This window comes from Oryzias melastigma, linkage group LG16 (assembly GCF_002922805.2).
Source record: "Oryzias melastigma strain HK-1 linkage group LG16, ASM292280v2, whole genome shotgun sequence".
Classification (NCBI taxonomy): domain Eukaryota; kingdom Metazoa; phylum Chordata; class Actinopteri; order Beloniformes; family Adrianichthyidae; genus Oryzias; species Oryzias melastigma.
This window is the reverse complement of record NC_050527.1, coordinates 15,172,411-15,179,424: the sequence shown is the minus strand read 5'-3', so window position 1 is coordinate 15,179,424 and position 7,014 is coordinate 15,172,411. Positions and strand designations below refer to the sequence as shown.

The following is a 7,014-nucleotide window of genomic DNA, read 5'->3' as shown; positions in this document are numbered from 1 at the left end:
AATCAGTGTTTACAGGACTGGTTTATGATCATCCACCATTTTCTAAGTCTTTAGTGTTGGAGATTCTCTAACAGAGAAGGTGAGATTGTTCCAAAATATCCTGGCCTTCACAGAAAGAGCATTTTGTCCAGATGTTTTTGCATAGGGGACATCAGTCATCTCTAGTAGAACCTCTTGAGTTTTTCTTAAAGAAATCAGACCTTGGATGTGGGGCAAGTCCATGTAACACTTTATACAGTAAACAACAAGTATATATATATGTAGTAAAGCAAATTTTCAATTTTACAAGTGTTTAGAACTGTCAGTGACCAACATGTTATACAATAGTTGTATATTAAAGTAAGAATAGTCTAAATGCTCCAAGTGTTACAAAATAGTTTGAAATGGTTACACCAACAGGAACATCTACAAGAGTTGATTTGACATTGTTAATCCAAACACATTCCTTCACATTTTCATCTGCTCCTGATTCACAACGATTTGAATAAAGAAATACTCAGAAATACAATTTTAAGATTAATTTTATTTACATATGCCCTCCATCATTATAAAAATGCTACAATAGCATGTTAAAAATAATACAATTTCCATTGGAGTGGATCTTTAAAGACACTATAAGCAAAGGTTTATGGGAAAATAAAGTTGAAATTAACATAATTTCCTCAAAAACAGACAAAGTAAGCTATATTCTAATTAGTTAGATCTAGAGATACGTTTTCTCTTTTTCGTTTCATGTGTGATGCTCTGTCAGAGTCTAAAAATCCACACACAAGTGTGTGAAGTTGTTAACCTTTTGGTACAGATGCAAGTCGTCCTCTCTGCTCAGCACAGTTCACTGGAGATTAAACTTGAATCTGCCCTGTTTCTATAAATGAATTTTCAGTTAGACATGAAAACAAACTGATTTCTGCAACAGAGATGGAGTTTTAATGAATACAGAGGATGTTGACGTTAACTGTGAACTGACAGATCCTCGTTAGCTGCCATCTCAGGCGGTGACCTTTTCATTTCTGCCTAACGAAGTAAATTCCTCACCGTCTTCTTTTATCTGCCACTGAGATGTAAGCGTAGCTCCTGCATGTGTTTATCTGGGAATGAATTATTCATTGTATTAACAGGAACTTGAATATAAGCAGCTGTTTGATTGTCATGTATGGAGCACAGACAGCTCGTGTTTTCACTTTTTTTTTATCGATTTCCCCCATGAAACGCAAAAAAAATAATAAAAGGGAGTTTGGGGGTAAAAGCAGAATTAATCTGGATGTTTGTCAGGTTAATTTAATTCTTTAAATTTTCCACGCTGTCATTCAAAATGCCTCTGAACGCTTTCATTAGGAATTCAAATGTGTCTCCCTCGTGTGTTTTTGAGCTCTGAGTTTCCCTGACATGTTCGTGGCGTTTTAAAGCTGCGGCTGTGAGGCAAACACGTTTGACGCCGTTGTTTACAAGACTGCACCTTTTGTTTCATTGTTAACAAGAGACCTGCTGAGCAACTGTCACAGGGAAAATTAAAAAGTAAAGTTTGTCTGGGAGGGAGGAGGCCTGCGTTCCCCTCAGGGGGAGTCGGGTGCAACTCCTGCATGCTGGGAAACGGCTTTCTCTGATGAAGAGAGTTTGTGTTTTTGGACTAATTTACAGCAGAGGCCACTCTGAGCGTGTTCTTTGGAAGAGTAAAGATATTAACTGTGAAACTCTTTATTTTAGCATGTTTGGGTACAACACATCTTTTTATGTAGTGATTTCTTGTTTTCTGCACCTCCAAAACCTGCAAAAACACAGTTTTTAGGTCAAATATCCTATAAAACTCTATCAGGGGTCTGCAACCTTCAACCTTTAAAAACCATCCGGGTCAACAACAACCCAGCCGGAGCCGCAAAGTCAAACTTCCCCCTTTAGAAAAATAAAACACTGATTTATATATATCTTATTGTTACTTTTATGATCAATATAAATTAACTATTGTTGTTTTTCTGCTTTTTTTCTTTTTAGAACGAAAGATTACATTAAAAAAAGGAAATAGTTTAACTTTTGACAGAAGTTTACATGAAACTCCATGACTTTCAAAATAAAAGTCCCTCTGTGTCACATAGGATCGCTTTTAAATTTAGTACTATTAGGGTGATTTCAACAGTAATTATAAAAGAAAAAAACAATATATTTTACAGATTGGGTGCATCTCAGCCAAAAAATTTGTAAATCTAACAAGCCAAAATAATATTAGAGCTAAAAAAAGTTATACTCATTATGTTTTTGAAACATAGGCTCACTTAAAATCCTTGAATTAGTTAAAAAAAAAAACAAAATCCGCCCTAAAATAAAAAATACAAAATCCGGTGCACCTTAAAATGTCTATATCAAGCTTTTCGTTTAGAGAAACTGGTCATTTATTATCTTCGGCGCACTGAGGAACAAATTAATTTGGAATATAAATTTAGCTGAATATTTTATTATTATTTTTTTCCTACCTGGAAGTAAGACATCTCGATCTCTGAGGCTCCGCCTGCCGCTCAGTCTGGGTGCCGCCCATTTCATGATGTCATCCTAGCCTTGGCAGCGTGTCTTCGTTTCTCCCACAAAAATAACATCTGAACTTTTGTAAAGATGGATCCATATATCTGCCTTTAGTAGCCCCGGCTATTGCTACACTGGTTCACAACACAAATACACTCAGCGTCTGCACAACTGTGCCGACCCCGGATGGTAGCGGAGGTTTTTTGTGCGTTGGAAGGGGCTGGTGCTCAGTGCGCAGGGTTTTAGAGGACTAATCAGAATGTATGAATGGATTAAATACCGCTTTGGGGTTCTTTATAGAGAGGAATGAACATTATAAAAAACTTAAAAGATCAAAAGTTGATTTTTGCACCGGCCCTTTAAATGTGACTTCTGATAGAACTGATTATCTGAGGAACACGGCACACAAAAATCTGTCAAAATATTTTGTTTATCTTTAGTAAACTACAAAGTTGAACCGCTGGATGGATTGATTGGAGCATTATGGGTAGGCCTAGTGTAATCTGGAATTTAGACGAGTTATGCATGAAGAAGTTAAATAAAGTTTGAGTTGGCTTACTTTACCGTTTTTTTTTACTTTATTTTTGTACTATACAGTTTATAAAATAATATAATAATTAAAAAAATCTTTAACTAGAGAGCCTCAATGAAGGGTTAAACAGCGACATGTGGCTCCGGAGGCTCAGGTTGTAGACTCCCGCTCCAAATGTAAATGTATTGATGTTTTTATATATGTTTTTTAAATCTAAAATATCTTGCATCACTGATCCTAAAAAAACATCTTCTTTTAATTAATATTTGTACTGAAATAGCTTTTTTATTTACTTTGCATCATATTTTAGGCAGAAGTTTTCTTTGTGATGCGAGGGGTTTTCACAAACAGACTTGCTTGATTTTAGGGAAACTTGATAGTTTTATTTGACTCATAATTATATATTTTTTGAGACAAATTATATGTAATTCTTGTCTGTAGGGCAAAAAACTTAGTGTATAAGTGTTTATAGCTAATCTTAAGCTTTAATTTTGTCTTAAAAGGGCAGAATATTATCTATTTTGAGTAATTTTAGACAAATTCTTCAAGCTACCTTTTTAGATTTGTTTTGTCTTATAACATGGAATTTTTATTAGAAAACATGATTTTTAGTTACAGATGGGTTAAAAGGGCATTTATGAATGAACTGCCTTCGATCTTAATAAAATTGTGATTCTAATAAGTTAAAAAGCCTGTAAAAACACAGCTGGGAATTTCCACTCTTCAAACTTTTGGGAAAAAAAATGTATTTTTTCTTGTAAGGTTAGAAAACCGTGGGGTTTGTAATTTAGTACAGCTGAGCCAATGTGCAACTGCTGGATACAAATGCAAGGCCGCTTGGGTGTGACCAATTAATTTCTGCAACTTTGGCGACCGGCGCGGTTCATTCCTCTCTGTCTTTGCCTCCCACCATCCCCTCTGTCACACTCTGCCTTCCCATTTTTAAAGGCTGAGGTCTGTTTGCTGTTTGCTAAGCACCTCTGTGCCTCCTGGAACAGAAGGGAAGCCGTCTTGGCAAGCATATCCATTTCTTATCATATATGTATGTATATGTGTGTGAGTTTGCGTGCCAGCTTGTCCAAGCATTTACTTTGGTGGCCCTTATGCTTGTGTTCGGTGATTGCTGCGGCTTTATCTGCACATGCACACATGCAAACACAGGCACACGCGCGGACGGTTGTCGCTGCAAAGCACACTGGGAATTCACAGCCTGCCATATGAGGCAGAGATTGGCTTTACTGAGTGTCTTGGTGCCTTGCCAGTGGAGTTTTAGTGTTTCTTTTGTGTATCTGTGTGAGTCTGTGTTCCTGTGTGTTTGATGGACTTTCATACATCTTTGACTTTCAGTGGTTAAGAGTTTGTAATCACCGCTGGGAAGTGGGACCAAAGTCAATTTTCATCCCCGCAGCAGCATTGTTCCTGAAAGCACTTTGATACACACATGAAGGAATGCAATGTCACTTGCTGTTTAAATGTTTTTTTCTTTAGAGTTGAAAAGCAGTTTTTTCGCCTCCAGACACACACACACTCCTTTTGTGTTTTTGTTTACACATCATAAAGGAAGTGTTGAAGGAAAAAAGTGTAATTTAATTAAAGACGGGTTTTTAGCATTCTCTTCATGTGCATTCATACTGTATAGATTCCATTAAAAAGTCAGCTAGAGTTATATTATCCTTCCATTAAATTGGAATCTAAACAGTAGAAAATTGTTTTCTCACAGATTGGGTTTTAGGTTTATATTCTGAAACAAAAAAATGTGTAAATTAGCAAAAATGTTTATTAGTAATCACAGTGAGGGAATTCCTTTAAACAAGCAAAGATCGTTTAGCACTTTGGTCGATGCAACATCTACTGTGCAGCTGACTAAAGAGAGATAAAGAGAGCACACTGTTTGCCAAGTATTTAAATGACAATTATTTAATGTTCTTAATATCCATTAATTGGGGGGAGTGTACAAATTTTAAGCGTTGCACCAAACGGTTCCTCTTGTGATTAAAATTTTCCCCAACTATAGTTTTAGTAATCCTTGGGTCTTCCTGCTGATATCAATTTTAGTACAATTTCAAAACATTATATATAAAAACCACTACATTTTAAAAATTTTCAACACAACCACTATTTTGATGCTTTTTCAGCAGCTGACCACCATAGAATAATCTAACAAAACAAAGTCAAACCAGATATGCATCTCCCTTGAGAAACAAGCATTCCTAAACTTGGAAATCAACAACAAATGATGCATTTTAATAACAGATATGGTTTTTGGTTACAAAATGTATGTAGGTGTGTCAAAACAGTATGTTTTGTTATAAAATCTGACTTGAGTAAAGTGGAAAAAAATGAATTATAGTTGCAATTATAGTGCGCCTTAAATGTGAAAAAGTTTAAAAATAGAGCATTGATAGACGGTGCGCACCATAATATAATAAATATAGTTAACCTGGTGTGCAATATAGAGTGAAACATGTGTTATGTTAACTTCTGGTAATTAATATAAACAGTCTGTTAAATTTGGTTTGGTAACCTTAACACTAGAAGTCCCAGTCTTTTTTTTTTTTTTTGCCTCCTTTAGCCAAGAGGAAGCTAACTAGCTACTCTCCTAGCTAATATTAGCATCATTTTGTGTTTAAATGTGGTCATCACTTGAGGCGCATTACGTGAGTCAAAGGAGTCAGAGGTAAGTCAGTCAGTTAGAATTGTTCACAGCAACTCTAGAACTTGTTTTTAAAACACGCTACACATGAGCATTATTAGAAGTGTTAGCTGTGTTAGCAAATTCACCAATAACTCCTAACCTTGTTTGCAACACGTAAAAAAAACTAACTGAAACTGCAAAAAACAAATGTGACTATGCTAACTCCCAACCTTGTACCTGGTAAAAACAAAGTGTGACACTGCTACTTGTTAGCCACATTAGCACAATTTACAATACTTGTAACTCTTAACTTTGTTTGCAACAAGTAAAAATCAGACAAAGGAGTAATCCAAATTCGTCCCCTTAAGCTTCTCACTACCCCTATATTTAGCCCTCTAAACAGATATATGCAGAAAAAAAAATGTCAAATTTGAACGACACTTCCACTCGATGACGTCCTCAATGGTCACCGTCAGCTACATTAGTGTGGAGCTGCTAGCACCAGAAATAAATGACATTGGTTTTATAACTTTAAAAAGGTCACACAAGTAATTTACTTAAATTTAAATTTAAACTCTGTGCTCCAAAGCGCACCAACGAGAAGAAAAGTGCTTCTCTTCTGTAGCACAGCTCCACGCGGTTTACCCATGAGGCCAAGGGCTCTGAATCCCTCCGCGGTGTGTTGCATTGTGAATACACTCAATTCAAACCTTGTTAGTATAAGGTTAAAAAAAGAAGTCTTGCGCCACTGCACGTTAGCATGCTAGTATATTTACAGTACTTTTAACTCCCTAATTTATTAGTAAGATGTGCAAAACAATCTACCGCCGCTTAAACAAACCTTACCGGGAATTCGCTAACTCAGTTAGCAATCTGATACTGCAACACATTAGCATGCTAGCATATTTACAGTACTTTTAACTCCCTAATTCATTTGTAACACATACAAAACAATCTACTGCTGCTTAAACAAATGTTACCGTGAACACGCTAACTCCAATAGTAGTCTGACACGCTACACATTAGCCATGCTATCATATTTACAGTACTTTTAACTTCCTAATTATTTTGTAATGCGTACAAAACAATCTACTGCTGTTTGAACAAACGTTATTGTGAATACTCTAACATCAAACCTTTTTAGTGAAAGGTTTAAAAATAAAGTCTGACACATTGGCGTCATTAGCCATGTTAACATATTTGCAGTACTATTAATGCCCTACTTTGTTTGCAACATCTAAAAAACAGTCAAATGCTGTTCAAATGTTATTGTGACTAGCCTATACTAACTCAAAAACTTCTTAGTAACATGATGTCATGTTACTATCATGTAATA

At 35.7% G+C, this 7,014-nt stretch overlaps 1 long non-coding RNA gene across 1 annotated transcript in view; it reads left to right on the top strand.

Annotated features, from left to right (window-relative positions):
- Positions 1–7,014, top strand: part of LOC118599790 — a 23,008-nt gene that overhangs the window by 2,127 nt on the left and 13,867 nt on the right. The gene's annotated exons all lie outside the window — the stretch shown is intronic.